This window comes from Marmota flaviventris, chromosome 12, assembly GCF_047511675.1.
Source record: "Marmota flaviventris isolate mMarFla1 chromosome 12, mMarFla1.hap1, whole genome shotgun sequence".
NCBI classification, from domain to species: domain Eukaryota; kingdom Metazoa; phylum Chordata; class Mammalia; order Rodentia; family Sciuridae; genus Marmota; species Marmota flaviventris.
In genome coordinates, this window is record NC_092509.1 from 2,802,421 (window position 1) to 2,821,377 (window position 18,957).

The window sequence follows — 18,957 nt, forward strand, 5'->3', positions numbered from 1 at the left end:
TCTTTGTACTAAGATATGCCACTTTCACTCACCAGAAAACATCTTAGAACTCCAATTTAAATTTGGCTATTGGCTGAATTTAGAAACTAAGAGGCTACATCATCTTATTTCTGCAAACCACTAAACATATAGCAAGAAATCTGAAAGGTAAGACTGCTAGAAGAAAATGCACAAGCAACAAGAGAAATGACAATTAACATATTCTGGAAAGGACAAAAACAATCATTTCCTAAAGACAGCAATAAACTGCCTGATAATAAAACCTAAGCAGGATTTTTTTTAAAAACATCACTAAATTTCTTTGTAACTTAGCATATACTTGTCCTTTCAAATGTTATAAATGGTGATGGGATACTCAGATGTGTCCAAGGATCATCCATGGGATCTTCGTAATAGGAAATTGCATTCAGAAAACCCCAACACAGAAAGAAATGAACATTTGTTTAATGTCATAGCCTTGCTAACCTTTTACTCAAAATGACAACAGAGGAAAATGGGAAGTAGCATAAAAGCAGTCATCTAAGGAAGGGACTAAAGCTCCAAAGTCAAATGCTGAAACTGAGGAGCAACAGCTAGGAACCAGATCCCACATAACCTAGTAAAAAGAGAAACAGGTACCGGGGTTCTTGAAATGAAAGAAACAAGAGAGAGAAATATAAAATGTTTTAATGTTTTTCCCCTCTCTTTATCCTTCTATTTCCTTTTTTCTTTTAGCTGAGAAAAAGTTCAATGAGATTAGAAAATTCCTCACAGGAATCCAGGCAAACGATTCTTCTATTTAAGAAGGGAATACTTTTTAAGAGATTTTACACTCAATTGTACAAGGAGAGGAAACTTATCTTAACAATGATATATCTGATATAATTAAGAAATCAGAAAAAGAACACTCAGATTTGAAAATATTTGTATCCAATGCTTTTGGCCTCTTTAACTGTGAGGCTTTTCATATGCAAAGCCCATTTACCTAAAATAATTTTCTTCCAATTATGTTAAATAACTATGAAACAGAATGACCTACAGTACAAACATAAGTATGTATAAGCATATATATATACATATACACACACACACACTTATACATATATGTACACACATACACAGAGATGGACTAATTCTGCTCAGAACAAAAAAAAGACTTAATGAACAAAACATTTAATGGATTTTTGGACAACACATAATCTATACTTCCAAATAAAAAGGTATTTTCTGAACATATGATCAAATCATAAAATCTGGGAAAAATATATATAAAAGACTGGAAAAATTATCTCATCTCCTTTTTCTCATTTTACTGTATTTCTTTGCAGCATTTCCCCCTGTTTATATGTGTTTATATTAACATACAGTTCATCAACATTTAAATCTTAGTTTCTGCTTTTTTTTCCACTTCACATTTAATTGTGAGCATTTTCTGTACCTCAAAGCTTTGAAATAGATAAATCTGCCTACTATTACATTAAGCGAACATACAATAACCCTTAAATGAATTATGTTGTGCTAAGTCTTCAATCTAATACACTGTTCCACTGAAAAACATTACCAAAATCTTCAAAGTATGGTTATTTCTTTAATATAGATTACTAGACATATATGCTACATAAAAGGATATTTATCTAACCTATTCCATCTTTTATCCCACTTTTAAAACTTCTGATACATATGAAACTACTGGTCAGGATGGCTATAAGAATTACCAGTTCTACCAACTGCACCCACACTAAATTATTTTATAAGGTTAGTTTGACTTAAACCACTAATTTGTGTTTTAGCAACTGAAAAAGAAAAAAAAAAAGGTGGGGGCCAGTGACTATATAAAATAATCCTTGTGCTTATGTGCTAAGGTATAAGTAAGTTAATTTACTCACAACAAGAATAGTTTTCCAAAAGAAAACGACAAAGGATACAAATCCAAACAAAACAGTGAAAACTACAGGCTTCCATGGTAGTCCATAAAAATCAGGCCCAGGTTGAGTATCATCAGGCAATGTAGTAAACAGCTGAAACAGACAAATTAGAAGAAATGGAAAACCTTAAATTTATAACAAAACAGTCACAAAGAATCATGGCAATTCTAAACCAACCTCCTCATCAGAAATCCACCTCCTCAATATTTTCCAATAGCTTCTTCAAGAGAGAGGATACTGGCAGTCTCATACTTTTTGTTCACTTGCAGTGTTTTCAAGTATAATGAATCTAAATACTTTTTAAAAAATATTTATTTATGTATCTTTAGTTTTAGGTGGACACATTATTTTGTTTTTATATGGTGCTGAGGATTGAACCCCTAACCCTAACCCTGTGCCTCATGCATGCTAGGCAAGCGCTCTACCACTGAACCACAACCCCAGCCCGAATCTAAATACTTTAAATTGAGCATACATTTCCAGTTTGTAACAGGCCCTATATCATCACATTGTCTAACACCTGGCTAGAATCCCTCTGGATCATTCTTTTCTCTTAGATAACCTGGTTTTTATAATTTAAAAATTCATTTAAGACAAAAACTTAAATATATGAAAGAACTAATTAATTTTATGGCAACAAATAAAAACAATGATGATATACGTATAAGATTTTAAATCTTACTTCCATTCCACTCTTATATAAACAGATAAGTGACATGTAATTTCAGACAACTCTTGAAAACTGGCTTAGATAAACTTCTCTGAATTTAACATCCTTCTATAAAATTCAAAGCCTAATTTTAAATGGTTGCTCAAAGGCAGTGCATTAAACACCTGCCTACTCTTCCCTATTTTCACCGCCCTCTACACGTAATGAGAGATAACTGTCATTTGGGCCCAATTCCCCAGCACTCTCCGTAGGGAAAAGACCTGTAGTAATGTTAGCTGTTTCGATTGCTGGCTGCATTTCGGAACATAACATGAGGTTGTCACCTCTATTCCGTCAAAAAAAAAGTGCAAGTGGGGAAAGCTCAAGTACACCCTCACCGGCCTCGCTTAACAATACAGTCACGTCCTGCCTGCCTTGGGCCTGACACACTCCATTTCTCCGTCGCCGCGACAGTCAGTGCACCCACTCCGCCAGAACTCAGCCACCTGCCTGCCAGAGCTGGGGTCCCTCGCTGGGAATGGGACCGTTACCTCCAGTAGCTTGGCTATGAGGGCTGCGTAGAGCACCTACAGGAGTCCCAGGAGCTCCGGGTTCCCCGGGGAAGCAGTGACAGAAGGCACAGTGGCAGGTACTGAGTCCATGGTGTAGGGACAGCTGAGCGGAAGCGACGCTTCCCTGCAGAACAGCACAGGACCCTCTCTTTCACCGTTTCCTACTTCGGGAGGACCCAGCGCAGGGGGCGGGTACTGGAGTGAACTTTGCCTACCTCCACGCAGGCGCTTTCCGCCCAACGCATGTAAAACGTGTCATCAGACAAAGCCACTGGGCGGACTGAAGAGAGCAGATGGAGGATGCCGAGGGGCGGGGCCGGGAGCGGGAAGAACCAACTACGGAGCACGGAGGGGACAGCGCGAGGAGAGTGCAGCGGAAGAGTCCAAATGAAAGGACTCCAGGAGGAAAGAGGCTCACCTGACCCTGGAACTGGGAGAGGACCTGCGATTTAGAAGGCCCTGGAGGAAGCCAGGGAACTAGCAGAAGGGGATTATAGGCAGAGACTAGGAAAAAGGAGAAAGTCAGGCCTCCCAGCCCCTCCCAGAGCAAAACCCTTTTGTCAATGTGTTGAGACACCAGGTACCTGCCCCAAAAGTGCAGACACAAGAGGAGATGCTTCTCCTGCTCCCTTCTAAAGGACTACTGCTCGGACTGGGCTTTCCTTCCCTGCTCACTCCAGTCCTATGTTACTTTCTCCACTTGTGGATGATACTCTTTTTAAAAAGCCTTACCCTAAGGAATCATGTCATTATCACCCCACGCCGGTGGCTTCATTTCTGGATGCCACATTTTAAGGTTGCATGACTTGTGGAAAAGAACAGAATCATGAATAGCCCGAAAAGTACGTGCTAAAAACTGAAGAAACTGGGGACGTTTAACTTGGGGAGGGAATGAACATATGTGGATCTTTAAAAATCTGTCGTCAAGTTGAATATAATCAATTCAAAAGAACAAGAATAAGCAGGAAAGCACTGAAAAAGAAGAGCAATGAAGGGTACAGGGAGGGCAGACTATATAATCAAATCATGTACCCTCGTCCAAGCCCAAGAATACATAGAGTTTCTGGGACAGAATAGAGAATCCAGAAACAGAACCGACTGCACTGGACATTTGGGGTACAATAAAAGTGAGTTTGGGGAAAATAGACTTTCTAATAAGTAGCGTTTGCAAATACCACATGGAAAATTATAAAATAGGATTTTTCTCTACTTATTCAAAAGATAAACTACAAATGGATAAGAAACATGAATGTAAAAATAGAAAATAAACAAGTACTAGAAAATATTGGGTGAAATTTTCTATGTATTATGAGTGGGCAAAACCTGCCTCAATGAAAAAATCTTTCCTGGCTGTATCTAAACCTGGTACACACACACACACACACACACACACACACACACACATGCAGTTTAACAATGACAACCTGAGAAAAAATATTTGCAACATATTATTGTCCAAAGAATCATGTTCCTGAAATATAAAGAATATTATAAATGAAATGGCCAGCAAACCTATACAAAAATGGGCTGAAGAAATAAACAGATCTCAGGAAAAGAAATGCAAATAGCTATAAAATATGGAAACATGCTCTGCTTAGCTCATAATGAACAAAATACAAATTAAACCACACCAAGATACCATTTCTCACTTGCATTGGCAAGATCCAAACGTTTGACAACATACTCAGTAGGTGAGAGAATGTGGGGGAATACAAATTCTCAGACACTGCTGATAAGTATACAAAATGATACAACCCTTATGAATGAGATTTGGCAACATCTCCCAAAACTGCTTATATATTTACCTATTAACTCCACAATCCCACTTTTTTTTTTTTTAACTTTTTCAGTGCTGGGGAAGGGTACCTAGGGCAAGTGCTCTACTGCTGAGCTATAGTCCCCCAGCCCTAACTTCTAAATATACTGGGAATACAACAACAAATGTTTAAAACTTGTATTTACAAAACTATGTTATTCAAGCATTAATTATAATAACACAAGATGGTCACAAAAGGCTGAAACAACTGTCATCAATAAAAGTTGTTGAATAAACCAAAGAAGAAAGAAAATAATTTTAAATACTGCTAAGAGCTGATTTCCAGAATACATTTTTAAAAAATGAAGTAGAGAAAAGTATTTATAGAATACTATTTGTATCTTAGAAAGTGAAAAAAGATGAATATATTTCTTATAGCTTTGAGGTAAAATTGGCATGCAATAAATTACATGTATTTAAAGTGTGCAATTTGATAAATTTTAACATGAAATTATGAAATCACCATTATAATCAAGATAATATACACATCCTTTACTTCCAAAAATATTCTCATTCTCTAGGTAATTCTGCCCTTTGTCACCCTTCCTTCTTGCCCCCCACTTTCCCACTCCTCCAGCAAAATGTCTATCTTAATAGATTGCTTTGTATTCCTCAAGTTTTATGTGTATGGGATAATATATTGTATTTCTACGGCTTTTCTCATTCAGCATAATTTGAGATTCATCTACATCAGTTTTATCTATCATCTATTTTTATTGCTGAGTAGCATTTCATTATATGTACGTACCACAATTTGTCTATCATCTATTGATAGACATTTGGATTTTTTTCCAGTTTGGGGCTTTTACAAATAAAATAGCCAAGAACACTGATATAAAATTCCTTCTATTGCTATCTAACTTATCTTTTCTTGGAAAAGAATGGTTGGATATGACTGGTGTATGCTTACCTTTTTAAGAAGGTGATTCTACCACTTTATATCCCCACCAGCTGTGTACCCATCCAGTTCCTCCATCTCTTCTCCAACCACTCAGCACAATTGTCTTTAATATTAGCTATTTAATAAGTGTGTAGTGGTAACTCTTATGCTTTAAAATTGCATTTCCCTGATAATTATGTCAAACATTTTTAATGTCTTTATTTACTATCTGTTTATCTTCTTTGATGAAGTGTTATTTTACAGGACTATATTTTTTTCCTTCTAATGAGTTCTAAGAGTTCTTCATATATTCTTGATGCAAGTCTTTTATCAGAAAAATGTTTTACAGTAATTTCCTCCCAGCTTGTGTTTTGTCTATTTCATTCACTTCGAAGTGTATTTTGAATTACAGAGGTTTTAGTTTGATGAATCCCACATTGTCAAATCCTTTTTAATGCTTTTGTTGTCAAATTTAAGAAATCTTTGCCAAACCTAAGTTCAACAAAAATTTTTCTCTTATTTTTTTCCTAGAGGTTTTGTAGTTTTGAGTTTAATATTTAAGTCTGTGAGTTAACTCAGGTGTCTATGCAAGGCATGGATCAATATTTGGCATATAAATATGCAGTAATTTCAGTACCATTTGCTGAAAAACTTTCCATTCTCTACGTGTCTTTCCATCTTTGTCAATGACTGTTGCCATATATATGTGTATCTATCTCTGAATTTTTGGCTCTGTTCCAATGTTTTGTCTTCGATCCTAATTACTGTAGCTTTAGAATATTTTTTTTTTCTTTTTTTTTCCTCTTCGTATGGTACTAGGGATTGAACACAGGACCTTGCATATGCTAGGCAAGTGCTCTACCACTGAGCTACATCCCCAGCCCTAGCTTAAGTCTTGAAGCCACGTATTCTAGGTCTGTTGCAATCAGCTTGTCATTTTCTACAAAACTCTGCAGGGATTTTGATTGGAATAATGTTGACTCTGGTGATTAAACTGGGATGAATGGACACCTTAGTCTTCTGACTCATAAATTAGGTATATCTCTCCATTTAGGTTCTCTTTAATTTCCATCAGCAATATTTTATAGTTTTTAATATATACATTTTAGTTTTTGCCACGTTTGTTTAAATACATCATATTTTTATTCTATTGTACATGGAAATCTTTAAAATTTCAATTTCTAATTATTCATTGTTAATATATAGAAAATATAATTGCTTTTAGATATAAATTTTATCCGTCAACCTTACAATAGCTTTTTTCTAGATCATACCAGATTTTATCTATATATGTTCATGTTATCTGAAAATAAAGAGAATTTTAGTTCTTCCTTTCCAATCTGAGTGCATTTTATTTCTTTTTCTTGCCTTAGTATACTAGCTATTTCCTTACTGTACCCCAGGACAATGCTGAATAGATGTAATGAGAGTGGACATCTCTGTTTGGTTTCTGATCTTGGGGAAAAGTATTCAATTATCAACCATTAAGTATGAGGTTAGCTGCATTTTTTCAGAGGATGTTTTAAGCTCCCTTTTTCTATTCCTAGTTTGTTGTTTGTTTTTCTACATCAATAATCAATGCTGAGGGGCTGGGGTTGATACTCAGTGGTAGAGCACTTGCCTAGCATGTGTGAGGCAATGGGTTCGATTCTCAGCACTGCATATAAATAAGTGAATAAAATAAAAGTCAATCAACATCTAAAAAAATTTTTTTTAAATAATAATCAGGGCTGATTTTTTTTACATGTCGATGGGATTTATTGTCACCTACTTGTACATGCACACAAAATAACAATATAATTTCCCCAATATTTCCCACCTCTGCTATATTTTTTAAATGCTTGTTTTGTATCTCTTGAGCTTTTACATATTATTGTATTTGACTTAAATTTTTGTTTAGAATTTCTTTACAGGTTCATTGGAGATCCCATGAGAGGTCTGTGGTTTTCTTGTTATATCTTTGTCTTGGTTTAGTGTAGTGATAACATTGGCTTCATAGGAGAAATATTTCCTTGCTTTAATATTCTACAAGGGTTTAGTATTACTATTAGGAATTAGTATCATTTCTTCCTTATAGGTTTAATTGGATCACCAATAAAGCTATCTGGGTCTTATATTTTTTTCTTTGTAGAAAGGTTTTTATCTATACCTTCAATTTCTTTAATAGTCAACGAGGTTTATGAAGATGTCTGTTTTTCTTGAGTGAACTTTTGCAATTTGTGGCTTAAATGGAATTTCTTCATTTCAACTAAATTGTCAAGTTAATTAACATAAACTGTTCATAATATCCCCATTATCAGTCTAGTATCTGTGGAATCTGTAGTTATATCCCTTCTCTAATTGCAGGATATTGATAATCTGTGTCTCCTCTTTATTTCCCTCGCTAGATGTTGATCAATTTTATTCATCTTAAAGAACTAGCTTTGGGTTTCATTGATTTTCTCTTATTTTCCTTTTTTAAAATTTCACTGACTTATGGTCTTTATTATATCTTTTTTTCTTGCTTACTTGGAGATTAACTTATTTTTCCTTTTCTAGTTTCTCATAGTAGGAACTAAAGTCAATGACTGGAGACTTCTTTTATAATAAAGCTATCTGGGCCTGGTAGTGCTATAAATTTTCCAGTAACGCTTTAGTGACATTGCACAAATGGATATGTTGTTTTCAGTTTTATTCAACTCAAAATATGAATTTCTTCTCTGATTTATTTGACTCAAAAATTATTTAGCAGTGGGGGCTAAGGTTGTAGCTCAGTGGTAAAGTGCTTGCCTCACATGTGTGAGGCACTGGGTTCGATCCCCAGCACCACATAAAAATAAATGTACTGTGTGTTCATGTACCAAAAATGAAAAAAAGAAAAAAAAATTATATATATAGCAGCCTGGCACTTACGTTTCCAAATATTTGGGAATTTTCCAGATTTTTCCATTATTGATTTCTCATTTTATTGTGTTCAGAGAATAAGCTTTGCCTGTCTTTGAATACTTTTATATTTACTGATAATTTAAGATCCAGAATATGGTTTATCTTGGTAAATGTTCCACGTGCACTAAGAAGAATAGGTATTCAGCTCTTTGGGGGTTTTCTATAAATGTCAACTAATTTCAAATGGATGGATTGATTATGTCATTCATACTTTCTACAACCTTACTTTTATTTTTTGTTTTCTGCCAATTGCTGAGGAGAGGATATTGAAATCTCTAAATGTAATCCTATATTCATCATTTTCCTCATAATTCTATCAATTTTTATACTTCATGTATTTTGAAGGTCTAATATTAAAAGTATAAGCATTTAGATTTATTATATAATCTTGACTAACTGACTCCTTTATCATTAGGAAATGACTTTCTTTAGTCCTGATGATATATTTTGCCCCACAACCTCTTTTGGTTTAATGTAGCTACTCCAGATTTCCTTTGACTAGTGTTTAACATGAGATACCTTTTTCAATCATTTTAATTTTGACTTCTTTGTGTCTTTCTATTTACAGTGTTATTCCCATATACATCTATTTGGGTCTTGCTTCTTTAGGCAATATGACAAACTCTGTTTTTAACTGATGTATTTAGATACTTTCCACTTAATAGGATTACTGCTGTGCATAGGTGTAAGCTTAATATAATCTTCTATTTGTTCCTTCTGTTCTTTGTTCTTTTTCTTTTCTTTCTGTCTTCTTTTGCAGAAATACCACTATCGGTATTTTTAGTGATTCCTCTATTGGCTTATTAAGTTATAACTCTGTTTTCTAATCTTGGTGTTTCAGGGTTTAGAATATACATCTTTAATTTGTCACAATCTACCTTCAGATGATACTATAGTACTTCACATATTCAATAAGAACGTTACAATAGTTACTACCCTTCTGAGATTTATACTGTTGTCATGTATTTTACTTTACATGTTTTCTAAGTCCCATACTACACTGATATTTGTCTTTAAACAGTCAATGACAGCAGGAAGAAAAGATTAACATTAAACAGATACATGAGGTGGGAGGGAAAGGGAGAGAAAAGGGAAATTGCATGGTAATGGAGGGAGATCCTCATTGTTATACAAAATTACATATAAGAGGTTGTGAGGGGAATGGGAAAATAAACAAGGAGAGAAATGAATTACAGTAGATGGGGTAGAGAGAGAAGATGGGAGGGGAGGGGAGGGGAGATAGTAGAGGATAGGAAAGGTAGCAGAATACAACAGTTACTAATAGGGCATTATGTAAAAATGTAGATGTGTAACCGACGTGATTCTGCAATCTGTATTTGGGGTAAAATTGGGAGTTCAAAACCCACCTGAATCAAATGTATGAAATATGATATGTCAAGAGCTTTGTAATGTTTTGAACAACCAATAAAAAAATAAACAGTCAATGACTTTTTAAAATATTCAAATAAGAAAAATTATTTTAAATATTTATGCACAGAGTCACCATTTTCAGTGTTCTTTACTCCTTTATTCCATTATTTCCATCTGCTGTCTTGGTGCAAGTGTAGGGTGAATTCTTTCAGCTTGTATGTCAGCACAAGTCTTCATTTTATAGAAAGATATTTCACTGGGCATGATATTATCAGCCAACATTATCGCTCTTCAAATATATTAAAGGTATCACTCCACTATATTCTCTTATGCCTAATTTCTGACAAGAAATCTGATGTCATCCTTAGTTATTCTCTACATAAATGTCTTCTCTAACTGCTAAGATTGCCCTTTATCACTGGTTTTGAGCAATTTGTTTATGGTATAATATACCTTGATATAGCTTTATTCATGCTTTTTGTACTCTAGTTCCATTTAATATCTTGGATCTGCAGATGTACAGTTTTCACAAATTTTTGAAAATTTTTGGCCATCATTTCTTAAAATATTTTTCTGAAAACCTCTTATCGCTCAACTTGAAACGGTCCCACAGCTCACTGATGCTCTGGACACTTTTCTTTAGCAGAAGAAATTTTCCCTGTGTTTCATTTGGGGTACTTCTCCTGCTATGTCTTCAAGTTCACTAACAATTTCATCACAATGCTTATTCTGGCATTAATCCCATCCACTGTATTTATCATATATTTTCAACTCTAGAAGTCTGATTTTTAAAAATATATCTTCTATATCTCTATTTACCTTTTAGTAATAACTTTTAATGCCATTACCTCATTCTAACATCTCCACCAGTTCTCAGTTGGCTTTGATTGGATGATTCTTCTCCTCATCATTGTGGATTGTATTTTTCTTGTTTCTTTGCATGCCTGGTAAGCTTTGATTGGATGCCATACATTACGAATTACTATTCTTAATATTTTGTATACAGTTAAGTTACTGGTAACAATTTGATTCTCTTGGGTCTGAATATTTGTTAGGTATGACATAAATTGTAATAGTCAGTCTGAGGTGACACCCTTCTGATTATTCTACCCAACTTCCTTAGATAGTTTCTTCCAGGTGCTTTTCTGGTCCCTGTGTTAGGACCTGTTCCTTCTAATCACTTAAGATTGTTTCTCTGACTTGCTAAGCAGTTTCATCACACTTATGTGCTGATCAATACCCTGCTGAACACTCAGAGAGCCTTTCACAGATTTCCAGAATTGTCTCTCAATGTAGCAACCTTCTTTTGGTACTCCACCCTGTGAATTCTAGTCACTTTGGTTTTCCTGGAATTTCAGCACCATCTCTCAATTCATGGTATCCTCTGGTTCTGCCTGACTTCCCCTTCTTTGTCATGGCTTGGGAATCTCTTAACATAGTAAAAGCTGGGACAACTAAAGAGATCATAGCATTTGTTCCTTATGTTTCCAGAATTATTCTTTGTTGCTTGATCTTCAATGTTGCTTGATCTTCAAATTTGATCTGTTTGTGGGTTTTTTTTTTTTTTCATATTTATTTTAGTTGTTTCAGTTGGGAAGGTGAAGCCAGTACCTATATAAAGCTATCATAGCTAGATGTAAAAATCATTTGCTTTTCTTTTTCTTTTTATGGTGCTGGGGATTGAACACATGGCCTCATGTATGGTAGGCAAGTGCTCTACCACTGAGCTACATATCCCTTTTCTCATTTGCTTATTTTTTAATAGCAGAATACATAATGAAATAAATTTTAAAAGTTAACTATAAAAGAGAGTAACAACATCAGGGTAGACAAAACTGGGACAAAAGCTAGAGTTCTTTCAAAATCAGGCAGGAGAATCACAAGTTCAAAGCTAGCCTCAGCAACTTAGCAAGTCCCTACGCAACTTAGTAAGAACTATCTCTAAATAAAAAATAAAGAGGGTAGGTATGTTGCTCAGTGGATAGGAGCCCTGGGTTCAATCACCAGTACCAAAAAACAGAAACAACTTATTTTTACAAATTAACTTTGGCTCTTCTAAATATTTAAATAATTGTAAAATAAACAAAAAAATCTTAAAAAGTAACACCTAAATATTGAAAGCAAAAATGAAACAACCTGTTATATCAAGTTGGTGACAAACCACAGAAATGAATTATTTCAAACACGTCTTAGTGGGATATAGCTTAAAGACAAGAGAATTTCATTTAATTTCAGGAATACATTCCTGAAAGTATTTTAAATAACATAAATATAGTCGTGTGTTGCTTAATGATGGGAATAAATTCTGAGAAACACATCTTAGGCAATTTCAGTGTGCAAACATCATTGAGTATACTTATACAAACCTAGAAAATATAGCCATTTCCACATGTAGGTATTCATATATGGTGGTATATCATCGCTTTGGGGATAAAGACCTATAAGACATTATTATACTGAATACTGTAGACAATTATAACATTGTAAATGTTTATATATCTAAACATATCAAAACACAGAAAAGATACTAAAAATACTAGGTGACAAGAATTTTTTAGCTCCATTATTATGCACTAATGACCAAAATGTCATTAAGTGGCACAAGGCTGTAAACAATTATACTGATGTCATTTAAAACTGGAATTCCAACATCAGAGAAAGAAAACACAAATCTAAGATAGATGAAGTGAAGTAAAATCTCTCTAGCATCCTGAATTTTCATGGGAATTATCTAAATGACATGATGAAAAATCCCCACATATTTCTGAGCTTTGTTCACTAAAAAGGCCTACAAATGACAGTCAATTTGAGCAATAAGCAATCCTAGTACTTGGAATGTAGCCTCTAAATATCATTTCCTATTGAAAGGAACCAAAGTTCTTTTAGAGAAATAATTCCTTCAAGGTCTGGACAGGAAATGTTTAAGATGAACTTGGAACATTTCATACTTCAAAAGCAAGGGAAATAGGCAACAATGACCACTAGATGGTGGCAAAGGGTCCCAGGAGCCAAGATAAAGAGGCTTCTACAAGGCAAAAGGGGGAGAAATGGAGCATCAGGTAAGAACAATTACTATTCCTAATTGAATTAAATACACCAAATATTTTTAAATGCATGACATCATATTGACTCTTAAATAAAAGTTAAAAAGATTTCAAGCCCCTTTGGGTATCATTTGATAATGCTAGAAGAATATCTTACTATTCTGAAAAGTGTTTAAATGAAGAAAAGGAATCAAATGTTTATCTCCTGCCTTAACTATACAAACCAAATATCTGTGTAAAGAATAATCAATCATAGCCAGGCGCCGTGGCACACGCTTGTAAGCCCAGTAGCTCGGGAGGCTGAGGAGGGAGGATAGCAAGTTCAAAGTCAGCCTCAGCAAAAGCGAATTGCTAAGCAACTCAGTGAGACCCTGTATATAAATAAAATACAAAATAGGGCTGGGGATATGGCTCACTAGCCAAGTGCTCCTGAGTTTAATCCCCAGTACCAAAAAAAAAAAAAAAGAAAGAATAATCAATCATAAATTTTTATTTGTGTAGGCATCCCAACCTTTAAATGAAGAAAGAAAAATCCCAGCAACTCAGACCATTGCTATTTTGCAACCTGTAATATATTAGCAAATCTCACCAACGTCACTGTTGACTAGTAGTCAACATCAAAGGAGAGGACATGCAGATGTCAATGCAATATTTCCTATTAAGTTTTCATAAGAAACAGAATTGAACCTAAACCTGACTACCAATTTCCAAGAAATATAAAGCAACAGAGAGAGGCTGAGGTTGTCAGCTCAGCACTTGCCTAGAATGCATGGAGCCTGAGGTTCAATCCCCAGCACCACCAAAAAAAAAAAAAAAAAAAAAAAAAGGCAATAGAGAAAACAGGTTAAATTGTTGTACCAGGGGGATGTCATTTATTCACCAAAACTACAATATATCCTAGAAGTCCCACAAACATATTTTTTTCAATTATTGCAAAAAGTTACAACAAAAGGAGAAATCAATAGATAGTAACTTATATGAGACTTGTTCTCCCACTGAAAGCAACCAGAAAGTTGGAATATATATATATATATATGGAGCACTTGATCACTGAGCTACATCCCCAGTCTCAGCCCCATTTTGTATTTTATTTAGAGACAGGGTCTCACTGAGTTACTTAGCACCTCACTTTTGCTAAGGCTGGCTTTGAACTCGTGATCCTCCTGTCTCAGCCTCCCGAGCCACTAGGATTAAGGCATGTGCCACCATGCCCAGTCAAAATATATTTTTAAAGAGCTATTTTTCAGATAGAAAGCCACAAGGGATATGCAACTGTCACCCCTAAGAGCAGGAGAACAAATAGGTGAGCATTCTACCTGGAGGCACCCTCTAGACCTCAGTTTGGGAAGGGGAACCCAAATGGGGCATAACAGTCTCACTGAGGAGAGACCAGAGTTCCAGGAGATTAAGCAGCCAAAAATATGTAGAGAAAACTACCAGAAAGATGGGAGACACAAGAAAAAGAGTTCCAGAAATCTGCATGGAGGTGGTCTTCAGTTTGGGGCTACATTCTAAGCAGTACCTGCGAGGGCCAAGAACAACTATAAGCTAACCAATCCCACAGTTGGCACTGAGCTGGGAGAAGTCTGGATTCCAGCTAGCCAGAGAGAGCTGACATACAAAAACAGTATGGTCAACAAGCTCATGAAGAACTATTTGATCCAGGCATGATGGCACATGTCTGTAATCCCAGCAACTCAGAAGGCTGAGGCAGGAGGATCCCAAGTTTGAGGCTGGCAACTTATCAAGGGCCTAAGCAAGTTAGTGAGACCCTATCTCAAAAGAAAAAAAAAGTTCACTCAATATCATTAATTGTCAGGAAATAAACTCACAAAGACATACCCACTAGAATGGCCCAAGTGCTAGTGAAGATGAAGTCAAGTGGAAGTCTCCTAAATTGCTGGTGGAAGTATAAAATGATTGTGGTCATTTTTTAGCATGGCTTGACAGTATCACATAAGATAAAAACATACATTAAACGTAGGAGGCAATTGCACTTCTAGATATGAGTCCACTTATAGTGGCATATATATGAAATAGTACTGTAGGAAAAATGAATCTATAGTTTTAAAAAAAAAGTTATCAGTGGTTGCCTGGAACAGGTGGTGAAGGAACTCACTGGGAAGGATCCCAAAGAAACCCCTTTTCTAGTGAAAAAACGGCTCTATATCTTGATTATGGTAGTTTTTACATGGGTATCTACATTTGTTAAAACTCAGAGTGTGCTTGCTTTGGCAGCACATATACTAAAATTGGGACAATACAGAAAAAAATTAGCATGGTCCCTGAGCAAGGATGACACCCACATTTGTGAATCATTCCATAGTTTTGTGGAACCAACCCTTCAACAGATGAATGGATAAAGAAACTGTGGTACATATACAAAATGGAATATTGCTTATAGCATTAAAAGAGAAAAAAATTATGGCATCTGCGGGTGAATGGGAATATCAGGCTAAGGGAAGTAAGCCAATCCCAAAAACCAAAAGCTGTATGTTCTCTCTGAAAGTGGATGCTGACCCATAAAGGGGGTGAGGTGTGTGGCAAAGAATGGAGGTACTTTGATTGGGCAAAGGGGAGGTAGGACAGGCGAGGGGGCATAGGGATAGGAAAGATGGTGGAATGAGATGAACCTCATTACCCGAGGTACATGTAGGACTACACATGTGTTGTGTACAACTAGGAAAAGTTTTGTTCCATTTATGTACAATGAATCCAAATGCATTCTGCTATCATGTATAACCAATTAGAACAAATTTAAAAAAAAAAACTCACTGATATTGGCTATCAAGGAATTACTGTTAAGTTGGGTGATGGCCCGTGGGTTCATTATACTATTCTTTATGCTTTTCTTTAAAGCTTTTCTAATTAAATTTATTTTTTTAATTAGTACATAGAAATAAACATTATAATTATTGAAGTAGGTAACATGACATTTTGATGCATGTATACACTATGTAATGTTTAAATCAGGTTAAACATATCTACCTCCTCAAACATCATTTCTCTATGGTAAAACTTTCACAATCTTTTCTTCTAGTATTCTGAAATGTACAGTATGTTATGGTTACCTATAGTCCCCTACTATTCTCTCTGCTCTTATTTGAAAGTTTCCGTGATAAAAATACTAAAAGTAATTTTTAAATTAAGATATAACTTCAAATATTTAAAGGATTTCTATGTAGAAAAGAATTCAATTTTATAGAGGAAATCATGTGGAGGAAAATTTGGAGTCAATACAAGGATGAACTAGAAAACAGAAGAACATATAGCCTTGTAAGAGAGTGACTCATGCTAGGAAATACTGGTGTACAGGCCTCATAACTACTCATCAGGGCCACAGTAAAGAAAATGACAGCAATGAGTGAGAAACTAGACTAACAGCCTTCCAAGGTTTCTTCTAACACTAAGATTCTACTAAGATTCCATTGATCAATGAATCTGATTGGTGCACATCTCCCAAACACATCAGAACCTATTACTCTCCAGTCCTATCAGATATCATACTACTTGTTTAAGATTTTACATTGACTTGTTCATAATTTTTGCATGTATTTGTTAAGTCCTTTTCTTAAGGCTTTCAAAAATCACAATCATGCCTTACACCTGTTAGACTCTTTTAGTCCTCGCACAATGTCCTATACATACTGGGCCATCAAAATGCCTTTTTGAAGGCTCCTTTCAAATCAGTCTCGTAACATTGTGCCTCTGCTTTGCCACTCACGTCTATGTCTTACCTATCACCGTACAATCACTGACCATACCTGCACCACATTCGTGTCCCCCGACCTAGACCTAGAGGAGGGCTCTGTGCATACCTAAAAATATGAATAAAGAAATCCTTCCCATATCGTGAGGCTGTAAACTTTCCAAGTGATGTTGATTCATTCTGATAATCAAATTATGACTGTGGAAGACTGCTTTAATCACTGGAAATATCATTATTCTAACTGCCTGGTTTGTACATACCCCTTACCCAGGTGGCTGCCACCACCATGAACAAACATGGAGCCAACTGAAAAATGATTTGTTTCTCCCCACCACATCTTTTCCACCCTGGTGGTCTTTCCTCCCCAGGTATTCATTGTCTTTATACCACCTCTGACTGCCTACATGAGAATTAGGGGGTGCGTGGGGGTAAAACGCTACAAAATGCCAGACACCTCACCAGACACTTTACCTTGTCAAATCATTTAATTCTTATGATTGGAGTAAGCATTATCTACATTTTTCAGATGGGGAATCTGATATTCAAAAGTTTAGTTATTTGCCCAAACTTCTAAATGATAACCTTGGGATTTGAAACCAGATCTACCTGGCTTCAAAATCTATACATTTTACAAGGAAAACAACAACATCATCTTTCTTACACAAGCCTTGAAATAACACAACCTATAGGAAACAACTTCAGTTGAGAAGGATTACTGTCACAATGGCCCTAGGACCATCTTATCCTCCAATCTCTAAAAGCTTTCTCATTCCTATAATTAAACTCTAAAAGTCCAATATCAACAAATACCATGAGGGGGAGGTAAGTCCTAAAATGCTTAGATAAGCTTCTAGACATATTAAATGTCTTGTTTGGATCATGATTTTCTTTAGAAAGATCAGCCTTAAGTGACTCTTTCTAAGAAACAGATATAACCTAATTCCTTTCATTCTTAAAACTTTCTAAGGATCCCCACTATTAATGGTCTAATGCTACTTTGGCTCATGACTTCCTTTAAGATTTGCTGGCCTCTCCAACAGACCATCCCCCTCCAACTTTACACTTTACAATACCAACTATTCACATTCTCCTGGCCTCCCCAAATACCCTTTTCTTCATGTTTCCATTTCTCTGAACACATTTCTTCTGACTGCCAGCTTCCCCCACCGTCCTCCACCCCAGCCTGTCTAATCAACAACAAACCACATGTCAGACTCCTGTTTGCCCTTTGCCTGTGCTTCAAACACATCTCAACTACTTTCTGACCTTATTGATCACCCTTCCAACCAGAATAAATGCATTTATGGACAATAATGTTCTACCATCAAATAAATACCTCTCTTTCTGCCATTATCTTACTGTGTTTCAAGTGAATGCTGTTATCTCCCTGCCAGAATGAAAGGTTCTGAGGGGAAGAACCAAGTTTTTACAGGTGTACAAATGTCCAGCCTTGGTAGACAGCAAATCTTCCTCATATGCTAAACTAAGTAGCCATTAAGCCACACCCCTATGGCTTTTGTTTCAGGAGCTATCTACTCAAAGGGTCAGGAGTCATTTTCATAAAGACATTTTAAGTTCTTCACTTCATGACCAGAAGCCACTTAAAAACTAATAAATAATCAACATTCTAATTGAAGAAACTATATCAAACTTACCGTCTTAGAGAAATAAGGCAAGAATGAATATAACAAGAAAAGTATGTTGTCCAAAAGGGTGGCATCTGCTGGCTCTTCCACCTTTATCTCTAGATGGTCTTCTGTATCAGAAGCATTAACAGAAGTATCTTCTGTTATAAGTAGCTCTAAAACTGAAAGGGGGAATGGCTGTTTTATTTTATGCTATAGAATAAGAATTGTCTCTCTTCAGTTTCAATATTCACCGAGTGTTTCACTAAATATATGAGTCACAGTGCCTGGAATATGTGGCTCTCCTAAAGACAATTAACACAGAGAAGAAAACTTCAAAATCCTAATTAGAGCTGTCAGACCCTTCAATTATAAAATGAACAATCTCCAGTCTATTCTCCAATACTTCCATGACCATACAACTGCTATCAGAACAATATTTACTCAAGGAAAATTTTTAAA

General features: G+C 35.6%; 1 long non-coding RNA gene and 1 other non-coding gene across 2 annotated transcripts; one reads left to right on the forward strand and one right to left on the reverse strand.

Annotated features, from left to right (window-relative positions):
• Window positions 1-324: 324 nt before the first annotated feature.
• Window positions 325-3,311, reverse strand: LOC139707897 (uncharacterized). Its single transcript, XR_011709287.1, has 3 exons — window positions 3,105-3,311; window positions 1,905-1,997; window positions 325-385 (listed from the first exon to the last, which is right to left on the reverse strand). It is a non-coding gene; the product is annotated as an uncharacterized lncRNA (long non-coding RNA).
• Window positions 3,312-15,383: 12,072 nt separating this feature from the next.
• LOC114108446 (U6 spliceosomal RNA) lies at window positions 15,384-15,491 on the forward strand. Its single transcript, XR_003585476.2, has one exon. It is a non-coding gene; the product is annotated as a U6 spliceosomal RNA (small nuclear RNA).
• Window positions 15,492-18,957: the final 3,466 nt, after the last annotated feature.